The sequence below is a fragment of the Spermophilus citellus genome (assembly GCF_964194105.1).
Source record: "Spermophilus citellus genome assembly, chromosome: 1".
Lineage (NCBI taxonomy): Eukaryota > Metazoa > Chordata > Mammalia > Rodentia > Sciuridae > Spermophilus > Spermophilus citellus.
The window spans coordinates 42,854,925-42,872,766 of NC_138182.1; the positions used below are offsets into that span (position 1 = coordinate 42,854,925).

General features: G+C 40.0%; 1 pseudogene across 1 annotated transcript; it reads left to right on the plus strand.

The window, feature by feature from the left end:
* The first annotated feature begins 3,948 nt into the window (after positions 1–3,948).
* LOC308651791 (transmembrane protein 184C-like) lies at positions 3,949–15,861 on the plus strand (annotated as a pseudogene). The gene is made up of 3 exons: positions 3,949–4,058; positions 6,432–6,505; positions 14,718–15,861. The product of its transcript is annotated as a transmembrane protein 184C-like (transcript).
* The last annotated feature ends 1,981 nt before the right edge of the window (positions 15,862–17,842 follow it).

A 17,842-nucleotide genomic window follows, 5' to 3' on the forward strand; every position in this document is an offset into this window, starting at 1 on the left:
AGTCACACAGTCCCCTCCCCCACCCTTCCTCTCCCAGAGAGTACACATCCTGCTCTGTTGTTTGCTCTCCTGAATAAATTTCCTTGCTTCCCTAAATAAGGCTCTATTTGTGCCTGGTGTGACCCACCTTGAAATTCTTGTGCTGTGTATGTCATGCCACAGCTGAGCTGATACCCTACTGCCTTCTAGGGATTGGTGGAGAAAACTGGGACCTCATCTGGCATGTCTGTCTGTCTGTCTCTCTCTCTCTCTCTCTCTCACACACACACACACACACACACACACACACACACACACAGTCAATCAAATGGACACAGAGGAACTTTTGGAGACGGTGGATATGTTTGTTACCCTGATTGTGGCAATGGTATCACAGGTATATCACAGTTATATCCTCATCGAATTGCATACCTTAAGTATGTGCAGTTTTTGTGTATGAATTATACCTTGTAAAGCTTTTTGAAAATTAGAATAAAGAAAAGGACCATTGTAAAGTCTACTAGGAACCTGATGTAAAAAAAAAATTATTAGGGAGTTGCCCTTGTGGAAATACACAGCTATGCATATATTCACTATCTATCCCAAATGTTCAATATATGTATGGACTAAAGAGTTCATCATAGCTAACCCATGCAGCAGGAGCTCTAAATAGACCGTTCACAAATGCTAGTAAACTAACAAATTCCTCAGCAGAGGGAAGTTCTGGCAGCAGACATAGTTAATTGGTGCTTGTGTAGCACCTGACACCCGTATGGTGCTGGGTTTCTTCCCTTATCATGTCCTTCCCCACAGCTCAAGGTCAGTGCTCAATTGATGTTTCAAGTCACATGGACCCGCATTCCTCTTACAGTGGACAAGTGCCAAACTTGTTCTATTGTGGTAGAGCAAAATGGGAACTTTAGCAGTTCAAGAGCTGACAGGGTGGGGTTTTGCCCAATGACACACAGTAGCTCTGCTTACTGACATTTAACCATAGGCTTACAGTGGCTGACAGGTGCCTGTAAAAGATGCAGATGCAGGAAACAAAGCAACAGGGACAGAACAACCCCCTCTAGGTTTAGTGCAGTACAAGTCCCTAAGCTGTAGGAGCTAAGAGTCCCTAGGTTGTTGACAAGCTTGTATTCATATAAGGAATGTGGAATGCACCCTCCAATAGAATTGCGCCAACTCTCTTGCCTTGATGTCCCTAAAACTTGCTTATGTACAAAAGTAAAAGCCCTGCTGCACTTTTGTGGGGGGAATTATCCCTTTGAGCCATGGCGCCGCTAATAGTGTTGCTTCCAGATCTCCGTGTCCTGACCCTCATTTCCCAATACACTATGAGCACCATAAAAGAGTATTGAACTGACAGAGGTCTCCATGTGACCAGGAAGCCCTCCAGATTTTGGATTTTCCAACAGCCTGGGAAAAATTCTACAGCCAAAGCTGTAAGTACCCCACATTACCTCTGCCACCCTTTCACCTATTTACTTTAAAAGGGAGAACAAGACCTTGGCCTGAGGTTATTGATCTAGTTCAGAGACTTCCCTCTGACACTGTATGTATTTAAAAAAAATCCTACCTAAATAAATAGGATAACCTTTTCCCCAAATAAGTTTCCTTTAGTCAGAGTTCATTGAAATACACAAGCTAAGGAGGAGACACATGTGCTGCTGTTTCTTGCCATGTGATGCTGAGTCACCTCCAGAAATGCCATCAACAGTTGTAGCCCATAACCTTCTACCTCTAGAACCAGAGCCAGAATAAACCCTTTTTCTTAAGTAAAACAAGCAAACAAAAAAGCTAAAGAGGATTTGACCAAGTGATTTCCATGTGGTATTCATTGTCCTCATTCCATTTATTCTAAAAAGAAAAAAATCTTGATGGGCCGGGCAGATGGCTTTCCCAGGTGTGTCACATGCCAGCATGATGTGAGTGCTCGACAAATGTGAGGTGGATAGCAGTCAGCACAGCCAATCTGGAAATTGGTAAGATTTAGCTAAGAACAGTTTTCTGTGAGAATACCACAGGGTCACCATTACCTTGGGATTTGTCCATGATGAATGTCTCCAACTTTAGATTCTATTACTTGCTCTCACCCTCCAACACTTCACCTTAAAATGAATCACAACGGCAAACTATCCCACAAAGTCAGGAAGGAAGATAAATTGTATCATTGTGGTAATTCTATAGCCAGCCTCAGGAAGGACATAAAGAGACTCTTCTAGGAAAATATTTCCAGTTGTTAAATTTGTCTGGTTTACAAATTCAATTTCCTTTGAATATCTACATTCACTTAATCCTCTGGCTCAGGAAATTAGAATTAAGCAAGTTTTTTTTTTTCTTGTGGTGCTGGAGATCAAACCCAGTGTCTTGCACAATGCTAGGAAAGCCCTTTACCACCGAGCTCCACCCCCAGCTCTGCCCTGAGTCTTAAGACTTATTTTACTAATGTAGATAATGAAACAGAAACACAAGAGAAAGAAACAGGCAGGAAAAAAATGATAAAACTTGTGGAGAAGCAGTAATGGAGACTCCTCAGAAAACTTGGAATGGAACCACCATCTGTCCCAGTTATCTCACTTCTCAGTATATACCCAAAGTACTTAAAATCAACATACTATGTCAATGTTACAGCAGCTCAATTCTCAATAGCTAAGCTATGGAACCAACATAGGTACCCTTCAACAGATGAATGGATAAAGAAAATGTGGTATATATACACAATGGGATATTACTCAACCTTAAAGAAGAATGAAATTATGGCATTTGCTGGTAAATGAATGGAACTAGAGAATATCATAAGTGAAATAAGCCAATCCCCCCAAACCAAAGGCTGAATGTTCTCTTTGATACATGGATGCTAACACACAAAGTGTGTGGGGGTAGGAGGCGGGAGGGTGAAAATAGAAATTCATTGGATTAGACAAGGGAATGAAGGGAAGGAAGAGGTATGGCAATAGGAAAGACATCAGAATGAATTAGACATAACTTTTTAATGTTCATATATGAATACATGACCAGTGAAACTCCACATCATGTAAAAACCACAGGAATAGGAAGTTATACTCCATGTATGTATAATTATTCTAAATATGCTCTACTGTCATGTATATCTAAAAAGAACAAATTTTTAAAATTTTTAAGAAGAAAACAAACTTGTAGAAAGCTGTAGGGAAACATGGAAACATCCTATATATAACCACATAACTTACATTTATTGTTTGGTTTGGTTTTGGTTTTAGTGTGTGGTGATACTGGGGATAGAACCCAGGGCCTTGCACATGCTAGGCACGTGCTCTACCACTGAGCTACTACACCCCTATATCTTAACGTTTATGATTGGCTATGAAAACATTACTTTCTCACTTTGTTCACTTTTTTACTCATGCATGTGTGCATTTAACAATCACTGAGTGCAGTGCTGGGTACGAAGATTACAGAGTAGGGATACTTTGCCTATAGAGATTTATGGTCTGTTAGAAGAGAAAAAAGAAAAGAAAAGCTCAAAACTTACATAATGGCCTGAAGAGGCTCTTTGAAAGCTTCTTGGGAGAGATGACTGACACTGGAGCTGACTAAGTCTTGAAGCATAAATGTAGGTTCCCAGTGGAAGAGCTAAATTAAGACAGAGTTAACTGGGGAAATGGATTCAAGACGGTTAAGAAAGTAGAATCTATAAAACTGACTGATCTGCTGTGGATGTGGAAGAGAAGTAATCAAGGCAAACATCTGGGTTCGTGGCTTGTGGTGAAAGGTGTCTGATGGAGCCGCTCAGACACAGATTACAAGAAAAGGGGCAGCTGAGATGTTCTGATGACCCTGTTTAAGATATGCGAAGAGACTTGAAGGAGATCTGTCTACAGTCAGTTTGCTGTCTGGGTCTAGAGCTCCGGAAATAGATATGAGCTGGAAACAAATGTAGAATCACTAAAGTTACACAAGCAGAGGGTGAATCCATAACTCCTGATGAAGGCTCCCAGAGGCAGTGAGATGACCAGCAAGTCAGGAGTCTCCTCAGGACGTGCCAACAGGGAGGATGTGAGCCAGAGAGAAAGAGAGAGGGCCGTGACCCACAGGTGAGGAGGGAGTGGCCAGCAAATCACATAGAAAAGGACTGCTATGGGCTGAATGTTTGTGTCCCTCCCAGAGGCACATGTTGAAACCCTCATCTCACTGTGATGGTATTAGAAGGTGGGACCTTAGGGGAAGCCAGGAGTGCTTGGTCCTCTGAATGGGATGAGTGTTTATAATAGAGGATGAAGGATGTGTCCTGGTACCTTTCCCCTTCCAACTCTTCCACTATGTGGGGACATCGTATTTATCCCTTTCAGCCGATGCAGCATTGAGGTGCCATCCTGGAAGAAGAGAGCAGCTCTCACCAGACATGAAATCTGCTGATGCCTGGATCTCAGACTTCCATCCTCCAGAGAAGTTAGAGAATAAATTTCGGTTGTTTATAAATTACTTAGTTTGTGTTACTTTGTGATAGCATCCAGAAAGGACTAAGACAGAAGGTAATTGTGTCTGGAGGATGGGGCTCTCATGAGATTAATTAATGCCTTTGTAAGAAGAAACAGGAGAGAGTTGTCTCTCTCTGCTCTCTTCCAGGGAAGAACACAAGGAGAAGGCATCCATCTGTGAGTCAAGAGGAGGGAGCGCTCTCCACCAGAGTCCAACCATGCTAGCACCTTAATCTCACACCTCCAACCTCCAGAACCAAGAGAAACAAAGTTTTTATTGTTTCAGTCACCCTGTCTATGGAAATTTGTTATATTAGCCCAGATTGGCTAAAACTTGACAAATAAGGTAAACATTGGGATGGAGGATGTTACCTTTTCTTCTGGGAAGAAAGCAAAGGACAAAAGGAGAGTAAAGGAATGATTTAGAGAGGAAGGAAAAGGCAAATGATAGTGTAAGAAACACATTGGAGGTAAGTTTACAAGGACAGTTCATGGAGTTAAACAACAAAACATTTTCACAAAATACAGGGAACCATGACAGAGATGAGGATCAGCTCTGTCACTAACAGGCTGGGTGAATTCTGTGCAATGGTGAGTTGGAGTGACCTCTAAGTTTCCTTCTTCCTCTAAGAAGTTGGACTCTCTTGTCACTATGCTGCTCCAGTGTGCTTTTCATTGGCCTTCTCAAAACCAAGACAGGTCCTACTGAGCCTCAGAAACCGAATCCTACCAGGTGCAGTAGTGGGTGGGATGAGGTCTGTTCACATGGGTTTTCCACCCCTAAAGAACTTGGAGTTCTGGCATCCTGATTGTAATAGGAAGACCCACCACAGCTGGGCAGGGCCCCTGTCTCTGCAGTTAGAACCCAGGGTGTTTGGCTATGTGAGTCATTGCTGATGCAGGCCCCATGGTTTTTGGTCTGCAAAGCTACAGAGAAGCTGGCTTCAAACAGATGTGACAGTTCCCACATTGCTCTTAGCTTTCATGATGTGCCTCGAGATCATCCCAGACCTTTATCCTGTATATTGTGCCAGATTCCAGCACAACAGAGACCTTTTATGACCAGAGAGTGAAAGCAACTGACCTTATTTTGTAGAGTTCATAGCTGCTCTGTTAAAAATTAAGCTTCTCAACAATTTCCTTTCACTTGGCTATTAAAAGGATCTAGGTCTAGCTGATCAGTTTGGAAGAAATTATTCAAATGATTCAGTCACAATCCCGTAAATCCATCTTGGTGCCTCTGTTCACACCACCATTTTCCTCTTTCCTCCTCTTATTCAAGTCCAGGTGAAACTTCCCATCCTCTAGAAATGGTTTGTTCACCATGAGACCTAGGTCCTTAAGATGCCTACAACCAAATATGTCACAGATTAATGAATCTGACCTCATAAAAGGTCTTGAAGATGCTATTACTTCAGTAATTAATATCATCCACAATCAATGTGTCTTGGCACATCTCACATAATTTCACTTTGTGTAAGTGTGTAGATTATCACCTAGGTCTAGTGTTGAATAACGTCTCTTTGGGCTTTACTTTAGCATCAGTGAACACAGCATGTTGTTCTTGTTTGACAGAGAAGTTAGAATTTTGCCAAAGGCTTTCCTTCCCCTGGACTCTTTTCAGACTCAGTTTTACTCTGCACTCATTTTTCCTGGGACGTTAAACACAACCCTCTAACAAGCTTCTCTCTCATCTCTACAAAAACACAGAATGATCCAGAGAAAACAACAAAACTCAGAAAGAGCAGTTAAATGGAATGAAGCTTCCCTGGGAAAACATTCTGGATAAATGAAAGCATGGTGAGAAGAAATCTTTCAAACTGAAAAAGGCCCGATACCAAATCACTACTTTGTGCTGTAAACAGTATCATGAGGCACTGTTAATTGGGAGATGACCTTGACCTGAATAGCTAAAGCAGACAAAGGCAGTAAATTGCAAAATCGACAGTGGAAGTCACCTCAAGAGATGATTCTTTTAATGTTTTCCAGGGACTTACCAGAAAGCCAGACGAAGCCATACAAACAACAACAAGCCAAACACTACCTCAAGGAGGGTTTTATAGGTGAGTTTTTGATCAACTTTTATTTCTTGTGTATTATCTTTATTAGGTACTTCAGGATTCACCTTGGCCAGGTTCCAATTTTTTTGACTTCTGAATTAATTAGATCTGATTGTCAGGAATGTACATATCTGACATGGCTATTTATAGTGTTGCTGATTATAAAATTATTCATACTGTACTCAGTTTAAAATGTATTTCAGCAATTAATTCTTAGGCTCACTGAATATATATATTCACATCCATGTGCTATGTGTGTTTCGTGTTATTTTGTTTAGTCCTTGTAACAACTCATGGGAGAAAGGGGTTATTACTCTCACCTTCCAGACATGGAAACTGAGGCTCATGAGATGAAGTTGTTAAGCACCTTGATGTTCATTCAGCATTCTGTGTAGCTTTGCTTATTGGGAAAGAAGGCCCTGAGGAGTGATTGTACATTTCCTATCTAGTCCATATTTTCCATTGAAGATAAAGTAGCATTCTGGATTTTTATGTGTCAGACTCTTGCAAAACTGTTTGATCTGAGCAGTTTTCTGTAGCTAGATCACATCAAACCAGCTCTCAAGATGGGCCAAGCACAAAGTGGTGACATTAAGAGCCCCTGGTCCAACAACACCCACCTCAGAATTTCCACTCATAGGGTAGGTACCAGGCCTGTTGAAACCACTCAAACATACCTTGAAGCTGGACTGTGTTTGACAGCACCAGGAGCACAGAAGTCCATCCTTTGAGGGCTGGCAGGTGGTCATTAATTACTCTGTTTCTTTTTTTAGGTGACTGAGGATAACAAAATTCTGAAAATACGCCTGGTATTGAACTGAACAAGAAGTGCATTTTTCAATCAGCCCAAGCCAATGTGGAATTCATTCACTTCTCTGAATACATGGATTTATCTCCTTTCCTTAACTGCAGACCATGAAACCTCCAACCTCTGGTCCTGCCTAGGCTGCACTGTTCTCTACATCCAAATAAAAAGGTCTTTCAAAAATGAATTTATGTTCATCTCCCTCTTCTTTGTGTTTCTCTGATACCTTCCAAGAAAAATCCAAGTGCCCTAGCCTGGCACCCAAGAACCTTCTAGATCCAGCCTTTGTCTTTGCTTTAGTCCCTCTGAGCTTTAGCTCTGGTGAAGCAGGAGCATTTTGCTAAAATACTGGGCCTCCTCTCACTCTTCTGTCCTGGCTAACTTCTTACTAGATTCCTTCTTGGGATCCAGACCCTTTACAAGGTGCCTCTGCAGCTTCTATCTGAGAGGTAGAGTCTGCTTCCATGAACCTGGAATCTGGACTGACCTGTGACTTGCCTTGACCAATAGAGTGTGCTAGAAGTCCACGTGTGGACTTGTAGCCTCAGCCAGGCCTTAAGATGCTGGCAGTCACTGTTAGCTCTCTTGGATCCTTGCCCAACCACTGCATGAACCTTAACTTCATTTTTGGATATAAATATATCAGTATGAAATAAGGCTTTAGATATGATTCCTGAGCAGCCTCTGAGGAGAGACTGAATGGAAAAAAGCAGAAGTTCTGGGGCATTAACTGCCCATGGGTGAGCCTTGACCACTTGGGAAACAAAAAGAAGCCAGACATACATATTTCCCCCTCTTCCCCTTTCTCTCTGAGCCATGGATCTTCTTTGTAATCCTCAGTGTGAGTGGATGTACCTGTTGAGCAAACCCTTGGTGTCTCCTCACATATCACTGCAAATCAGTGGCCAGGGCTAGGTGTGGTGGCACATGCCTGTAATCCCCAGTAATTCAGGAAGCTGACCCAGGAAGATTGTAAGTTCAAAGTCAACCTCAGCAACTTAGCAAGGCCCTAAGCAACTTAGCAAGACCCTGTCTCAAAACATAAAAAAAACACCATAGCTCAGTGGTTAAGCACCCCTGGGTACAATCCCTGGTACAAAAACAAAACAAAAACATAGAATTGAAGATGAAATAAAACCCTTCCATGATAAACAGAAGCTAAAAGTATTCATAACCAGAAAAACCTGCACTATGAAACATACTCAATGAAATATTTCATGAAGAAGAAAGGAAAAATAAAAATTGAAAATCAGCACAGGGGTGAACTACACTAGAAGAATAGTCAATTAAATGAGAATAAAGTCTGATTTAAACATTACAGATACATCATAATGGCACAAATTAAAGAGCAACTCTCTATAATAACATGGAATATAAATGGTCTAAACTCTTCAATCAAAAGACAAAGTTTGGGGCTTGGGTTGTGGCTTAGCGGTACAGCATTCACCTAGCACGTGTAAGGTCCTGAATTTGATCCTCAGCACCACATAAAAGTAAATAAATAAGATAAAGGTATTGTGTCCATCTACAACTAAAAAATAACACAAAATTAAAGAAAAAGAGACACAGGTTGGCAGATTAGATAAAAATAAAAAACAAGACCCAACGATATGTTGTTTGCAAGAGACTCACCTCACAGGCGAAGACATCCACAAACTGAAGGTGAAAGGATAGGGGAAAAATCCCATGCAAATGGTACTCTTAAATAATCAGGAGCAATTATTCTCCTTTCAGACAAAATGGATTTCAAGTTAAAATTAATCCGAAGAGACACAGAAGCTCACTTCATATGATTGAGGGAATCATGCAACAAGATATAATGTTTATAAATATTCATGCCCCAAACAATGGTGCATCTACATACATAAAGCAAACCATTCTCAATAATAAGTATCAAATAGACCAGAATACAATAATACTGGGTGACTGTAACACAACTGTCTCACCACTAGATAGACATCCAGATTCTACAGAACTAAAAACTATGATTAATAATGTGAACCTAACAGACATCTTTAGAATATTTATCCATCAACGACTAAATTTACCTACTTCTCAGGAGCACATGGAGCATTTTCTAAAATAGACAATATTTTAGTTCACGAGTATCAACAGTTATGAACTTAGAATTGATATGTCTCTTGAAAGTAGCTGCTGTGGAATCCTAGAATTTTAAAAAAAATTGCATCCCTGAGAAAAGCCCCACTTGATCATGGTGTATACTCTTTTCAATGTGTGCTTGGATTCCATTTGCTAGTGTTTTGTTGAGAATTTTTACATCCCTACCACCCCTTGGTTTGCGTGAGGGCAGGGCCATTCATTCAGGTGCGCTCAACTGGGTACAGTGCAGCATGCCTGGGGCTGGGTGTCTGCAAAGGTGAATTCGTTTTTACTGTATATTTTTATTTGTTCTTATTAGTTATACATAATGGTAGAACATATTTTGACATATCATACATACATGGAGTATAACTTCTCATTCTTCTGGTTGTACATGATGTAGAATTACATTGGTCCTGTAATCATATATGCACATAGGAAGTAAGATCCAATTCATTCTACTATCTTTCCTATTCCCATTCTCCATTCCTTCCCTTCATTCCCCTTTATCTAATCCAAAGTATTTGTATTCTTCCCCACTCCAACCCCCCATTGTGAATTAGCATCCTCATAGCCTTTGGTTTTAGGGAATTGACTTATTTCACTTAGCATGATATTATTAGATCTTGCTTAGCAAAATTTTCTTCTAATCTTCAGTTGTGAAGACTTTTACTATCTGAGCAACAAATTTAGAACACTAAATACTCTTACCAGTGACCCGCACAGATGGGATAAACTGGGTTTAAAAGAGCTGGTTGCAACATTAAGCTAAGAGGCAAAAATCCACACAACACAGAGAGTAGTTTTCTAATTGAAGGAGGGATGGTTCTGAGACCTTAGGGGTCAGCTTCCACGCTGGAAAGAGCTCTGGAGAAGAGAGCATGCACCTGGAATCTCTTTATTTTCATAAGGGGACTAGCAAAGGAGTTTCAATAAAATGTTCTTCACCAAATAAGGCAGGGGATAAGGTTTCAAGTGTGGAATCTTGCTTGGTGAGGTCTACTGACATCTTGGCGAGTTCATACCCAACTCAGGTGCTGTGTGGGATCTTAGGCAGAGCTTGAGAGGGAGTTCCATCTGCATCATGGGATCTCTCCCTGCAATGCCAGGCCTAGCCCCTCATATGGCTACAATGCACAATAGCTCAGGTAAAGCTCCCTCTATGCCCATCTCAGGATTCCTTCTACAGAGTCGGAGAGGCCTGGGATGTTGAGACTTCAGGCAGCACAGAGTTTGGGATCTGAAGCTGGGTAGGTTTGGCCATGGGTGCCAAGGCATGGCCACTTACAATGAAAGTGGATCATACCAAGGGGAAAGGAGGAAAAAACAACATAGACACTTTAAATTAACACAGGGCCTGGGTTTAAAAAAAAAAAAACTAACTCAGTCTTTACATCTGGACAAACACTTAGAATTCATATTACTTTGCAACTCCTCCTCCCTGCCCTCCTCTCCACAATCCTGTCAGGCTGAATTTGTTGTGTGTTTGCCTTTTTTAAAAAAAGATAACTCAGCTTTCAAATATAATTTAGTTGCAACATTTCTATAATTGCAGAGAAGCAGTAAGGTCTGTGCCAACAACCTGGGAACTAGTGCTGGTGTTTAGTTCTTGTTCTGCAACTTAGGAGTTTTGAAAATTTGTCCAAGACTCAAATTACCAATACCTCAGTTTTCTCATCTCTTAAATAATGATGAATCCATATGCCCTCACAGAGTTGTTGTAGATTTGAGTAAGACATGAACCAGTTGTGTGACTCTAAGGAAAGTACTTAAGCTCCGTGGATTTCAGTTTGTTCATCTACAGAAGGAATAGGTTGCAATCAGACAGGACTCTAATTCATTTCTAGCTTGGAACCTGTTTATAGCTACATTAAGAATGGTTTGAAAAAATGTGAAGTACCACTCAAATAATTACACATTAGAAACAGCATGAAGATAAAACAGATGAAAGGAGAACTCATTTTATATATTTACTATGCATTTTTGTAAATTCCTGCCATTTCTATGACTATTTTTGTTTGTGTACTTGACAACCACCGACCACCTGAAATCAAGGCAGCAAATAAGTGGCTTGGAAAGAGAATTTAGAATGAAAAGGACAGTGGCCCAGGAGGAAAATGAATCTGCAAAGGAGACTGAGGTGGAGCAGTCAGGAAAGGCAGGAAGAAAAGTGGGATGAGATTACCATGGAAGCCAAGGGAAGAATGAGCTTCAAAGCAGTGTGCTGAGTTCAGTGCAGCTCAGGGACCAATAAGATGATGACCAAAAAGGGCACACTGAATTTAGCAACATGGAGGCTACTCATGACATGAGCAAGGACTACTCTGCAGAGGGGGAGGAGGGGTTGAAAGTCACAGATTGACAGGTGAGTGAATGGAGGTCTGGCAGTAGCCACATGTATGGGGACACTTATGTGAAGAGGTTTTGCTGTGAACAGGGTTGGAATTACATAAGTTAGAGTGAGAGTAACAGGAGACTTGATCTTTGGGAACCATGAGACTAATGTCTGAGAATTTCGGGGAGAGTGGCTTGAGGTCTGAAGAATGTGAAGACTGCATGAGACTGTCAAGACTAGGCTTAAAAGACTCCTCCCTTTTCATCTCAAAAGAATTTCCAAATATGCTCCTTGAAATGGAAGTTTTGGGGGTGAATAACATTTTTTTTTGGGAGATATTAAGTGCTAGATGGAAGTGCATGGTCTGAGAAAGAGAAAAGGAGGCTAGATCAGTGGAACCTAAGGCTACTTTCTGTACAAATTGCAAGTATTCCAACATGAGGGCAACTGGTACCTCCCAGAAGTTGAACCTGAATTTCCCAAACAAAAGATGCTTTCATTCCTCTGGGCTTTCACAGCACTCTGTAAATCTCCATGTTGTCCTCTGGGCTACAACAGTCTCATCAATCCATGTAAGCTAGATCCACTACTAACCCCTAGGCTCCTTCAAGTCAAAGCTGTGTTGCACAGTATGTCTTCCCCTATATGCAATCTGTGAAATGCTATTTAAGTCAAAGAGGAAGTGTCATCGGGTATATACAGATTAACTTTACACATGACACTGAGTGACATATCTTGCAAGAACAAAGGTCTCCAGAAACAGCAACACAAAAACACGTGGGCCAGCCATGCTTGGAAGCAACATGCTGCCTATGAAGACTGCATGGCAACTCTGTTTTACAATTTTAAGAGAGCCCTGGGTAGCCTAGGAAGGCCTCCCATGCTCCTAAACTTATTAGGTACAAAAGCCAGATAATTACCTAAAAGCATTTTTCAAAATGAACAAATGTGACAGCCTATTCATGACATGTTTTAAACATGAGCAAAGCACTGTCAAGGCTTAGAGAAGCTCACAGGAGCCAACTTTTGCTCTCCCTTATGTACATATGCCATAAATTTAAAAAAAAAAAGACTAGTTTACCAACAGCCAGAACCAGAACCAGAACCCAATGGCTCATAATCACCCTGAGGAGTGATAAAATTCTGCTGCTGGTAGACGTACATAAACCAAGATGGAAAGAAATTTTTTAAGAATATTCCCATTGCTCAATAAACCTTAATGTTTTAAACCTGAAAGATAACTAGACTAAAAAGGAAAAAAAAATCCATCTGGCAAGAAAAAGCAATTATTCAGAGTGTTGGTAGTTTACCTGAAATACATACATTATCATATTTAGAGATTTTGAAACTATGCTTGCTAGTTAAAAATCACTGTTTGTAGCTCTTTACCAATTTTTTTTAAAAATGCACTAAAATGGCTTTATCTAGTGATTCAGCTACCTAATGCTAAAAGTTGGAGCTTATGTTCAATTTCCGATTTCTCTGTATTCAAAAGAGAAGATACAATAAATTTCAAAGTCTGAAACTTTTAAAAGACTTATCTGTTGTTCAATTGCAACTGAAACAAAAGTACTTCCCCAGGTTATAAATCAGTCTAGTTGATAATCCTGACAATAATGAAAATGTAGAGGCTTTTTAAAGAAGAAAGTAACATTTCTAATTTGTTGAGGCAACGTATCCAAACGATTTATTATTTTATTTAAAAAGAAAACCACAAAAACAATTTTTTTTATTTGAGAAGTCCTCCTACCAAGTCCTAATCTCTGATAACCACTGAGATTGTAACAATTTGCTAAAGTAACAGTACAATTTTTCTTCTAAATAGCCTTTGCTTTGTTCCTCCAACATATGTATACATATATTTCAGTCTTTAGGCACATGCTTGAATGAAGACAAAGGACTAAGAGGACTGGCAGGGGACTTATGGTGTTTGTGGGCAAGGTACAGATAATCAATAGGCTGGAAACATTTTCTAAGAAAAGAATGTACTAGACCTGCAGTTCTTATGGAAAAAAGGTGATCTTAAAAATTAATGAAACAAAGCAACACTGAAATATGAATTCTATGAAGAATAAGTTCCAAAGCATTTAGAGAGACTTACTGGTTTTGGAAAAATGACAATGCTAGTATTAGTAGATTATTTTACTTAGCAATCTCGTTAGAAATGTAACAGGGCACCTGCTTAGGTTATACACAGCCTGTCTGGAGCTGTCTGGAATTCTGGACCCTCTTATATGTACTGGCTCAGCTTTTCAACAGTTTCAATGTCTGCTGATTGGCAAGAGGTCTGTCATGCTGTGTTGCTTACTACTCTTTTTTATTTTTTTACATCTATTTGTTCTTTTTAGATATACATGACAGTACAGTGTATTTTGAATAATTATACATAGAGTATAACTTATTCTAATTAGGATCCCATTCTTGAGGTTGTACATGACATGGAGTTATACTGGTCGTGTATTCATATATGAACATAAGAAGGTTGTGTTCGATTCATTCTACTGTCTCTCCTATTCACATTCCCCCTCCCTTCCCTTCATTCCCCATTATCTAATCCAATATTCTTCCCCTCCTTGCCCTCCCTAGAATCCACATACCAGAGAGATCATTTGGCCTTTGGTTTTTAGGTTTGGTTTAGTTCACTTAGCATGATATTCTCCAGTTCCATTCATTTACCAACAAACGCCATAATTTCATTCTTCTTTATAACTGAGTAATATTCCATGGTGTATATGTAGCACATTTTCATTATCCATTCATCTGTTGAAGGACACCTACATTGTTTCCATAACTTGGCTATTGTGAATTGAGTTGCTACAAACATTGATGTGGCTGCATCACCGTAGTATGTTGATTTTAAGCCCTTTGGGTATAAACCAGGGAGTGGTATAGCAGGGTCAAATGGTGGTTACATTCCAAGACAGGAACTGGAGACTCAACCTTTAGCTGTGGTCATCTACCTGGTGTCCATATAGTCATTACGATTCCCCTATGCATGTGGGAATTACAGAAACTGGATGTTGGAATACATACCAAGGCTTGGTTTATTGCTGGAATCTTGTGGCTGTTGACTGTACCTATATCGCCGTGGGTGCTACTGCAACACCTACTGCGTTATACACAACCTGAACTACAAAATCCAATAATGATTCTTTGGATGGTAACCATATACAGTTCAGGTAGTTGGATAGCTTTAAAATATCCCAGAATTGCACAATATGTGATTACCTGCAGAGAATGCTATGAAGCTTATGTCATTTACAACTTTATGGGATTCCTTACTAATTATTCAACTAACCAATATCCAAATCCGGTATGAATCCTTGAAGCCAAAGATCAGCAGAAATGTTTTCCATCTTCATGTTGGTGTCCATCATGGCCGAGAAGTGTTGCTATTTAGGTACAAACTGGGTGTACTGCAGTACAAAGGTGTCAGACCATTCACTACCATCTTTGCTTTAATCTGTGAGCTGCTTGGTATATATGATGAAGGAAACTTCAGCTTTTCAAATCTTGGACTTATTTGATTATAATAAATAATATGTCACAATTGTTTGCCATATATGTCTCCTGCTGTTTTATAAAGTACTAAAGGAAGAACTGAGTCCAATCCAACCTATTGGCAAATTTCTTTTGGCATAAGGATGGTGGGTTCTGTGTCTTTTTGACAAGCAGTACTGCTGTGTTTGTAAAAGTTGATGCTATTTCTGAAAAGCATACATGGGAATGACAAGCTATAGAAGCCATGGCCACAGGACTCCAGGACCTTATTATCTGTATTGAGACGTTCCTTGCTGCTGTTGCTCATGGCTACACATTCTCATATAAACCTTGTGTCCAAAAAGCAGGAGGGCTCCTGCTTTGATTCCTTTCTGGAATGTGGGATGTTTCAAATATCGGAGATGATATTTCTGAACAAGTGAGGCATGTTGGATGGACAGTTAGGGGACATCCTAGGAAAAAAATTTTCCTGAGGATCAAGATCAAAATGTACACACAAGCTTGTTATCATCATCATCACAAGATGCTGTTTCTGTTGCCTCTTCTATGCCACCTTCATCCATGGGTCATACCAAGGGTTTGGATACAGACTCCACAGACTATACATACTACAGCTAAGATATGTGAGGAAATACTTAATGAAACTACTACAGAAGAGAAAAAAGAGGCTTTAGATAAATCTGTGGACTCTTGAACAGTGTGCAAAAGCAAACTGCTACAACCATGTTATTCTATTACCTGGTATCCCTTGGCTCAGGATTTTGTTACTTGGGACAAGCCATAAATGATGGAAAATTTCAACATAAACACAGGTGAAGACCAGGTACAACTACTGGATTTATACATTTTGAGTTTTGTATATCACAAAATAATCAGTCTAAATTTCCTAGACTTAGACTTGATTTCTGAACTAGAACATCACATACTCAAATGATAGAAAATGATTACAGCTAAAATGCTCCTAATGTTTTACTGCATTATCAAGAGGATGGACCTAAATGAGGAAAATTTAAAAAAATCAGTGTTTCTGTTTACTGCTGCATGAATATAATGCTCTGGATAGAAAGCATAAATTCAGAAGTATGAATTAGTAGACAATAATAATCATGTGCCATATAAGCTTACCTAACAATTATTTATCTACTTCCCAAATGAACATCTTTCAATAAAGAAGAGTTTATCATTTATTTTCTGCAAAATAAAATTGATCCATGAAAAATATCTGCCTTCAAAAAATGCTAAAAATGAGAAAAAAAATAAACAAATATGAATATAAGTATCCTGTAAAAGACAGAGTTCATTAACAGGAAAGAAGAAGAGATGGAGGTAGAAAAGTGTATTTTGATTTGAGAGACTAATAAGACAAATGCAGAGGTGAGATAGGATGTGTTATGAAGAGGAAGAAGGAAAAAAAAGTAAAATAATTAAAGGAAGAGTGAAATAGAGAACACTAGAGTTTGGTTGTTAGCAAGGGGAAAAAAAAGAAAAAGGGAAATAGAGTTGTGAAACATACAAAAGAAAATCAATCCAGAAGATACTAATCAAAATCTCTAACCCTGAAAAAACAGAGCACTGAAAAATAGCTACCTTCAAGAAATGCTAAAAATGAAAAAGTAGAAATATGTATGTGTACAAATGTATAAATGTCCATCATGTATCAATCAATACACATTCAAAAACAAAACAACAAAATAAAAACAAAAACAACATTAACAGAATAGTCAATGAGAGTATATGCACGCTGTCTACACCAAACTGTCCTTCATTTCTTAGCTTCCTTTGTCGGAGGAATGGTGTGAGGGTCTGTGGATGACATTTTTGGCTTCACTTCCAGGGTATGGTTGCCTCTGGGTTCTCTGAGATGAATTTCTGCAAATGAAGCTCCCAGGGATGGCACAGGATCTGGTGTTGCCCCAGGTATTTCATTGCAGGGGAGTTTGTGGGTGTTAAATGAATCAACGCACTTTTAGGACTATACCCCACTACTCTCCCCAGGGCACCAATTGTGGGAAGGGGGAGTCAGTCCTTCTCTGATTCTTTTGTTTGGGGACACAGCCCTTTTTGGCCTCTCAGAGACTGTTTCTGAGCACTGAGCTCAGTCACTCCACCTGTTCAGATTCTCCCTGCAGCTGGTCCTATAGCTGCTGGGTTCAAGGGAGTGGGGAGGACTGGCTTTCTCAGGCCTCTCTGATTTGTGTTGCCCCCAGACAAAGTAGTGTCCGTGCCAGTAATTCTCTGTGCCAAAGATTCTCCTGATTTTCTAAACTCAGTTTAGATTTTGTGGTTGGCATTTGCTGGATTCATGTATTGGACTCAGCCTGGAACTCACAGATCTAAGTTCCTGGTCTGAGTTTTTGCTGCTGTCACGTGGAGATACTAAAATGTCTCCAGCCCCACAACAGGCAGACTGTGACTTTCCCACAGCAGTTTAATGAGCCAAAAGTCCCTGGGTTGGCCCAGGGCAGGCTGCCTCTCTGACCCTGGGATTCCCCATACCAAGACCTCCCCACCACTTTTCTTCAGTCCTTTCTGACCTTGTGTATTAATTTTGCCCACCCCCACCAGGAGCTCTGCTCCAATTCTGTTCCTTAGCCTTGTC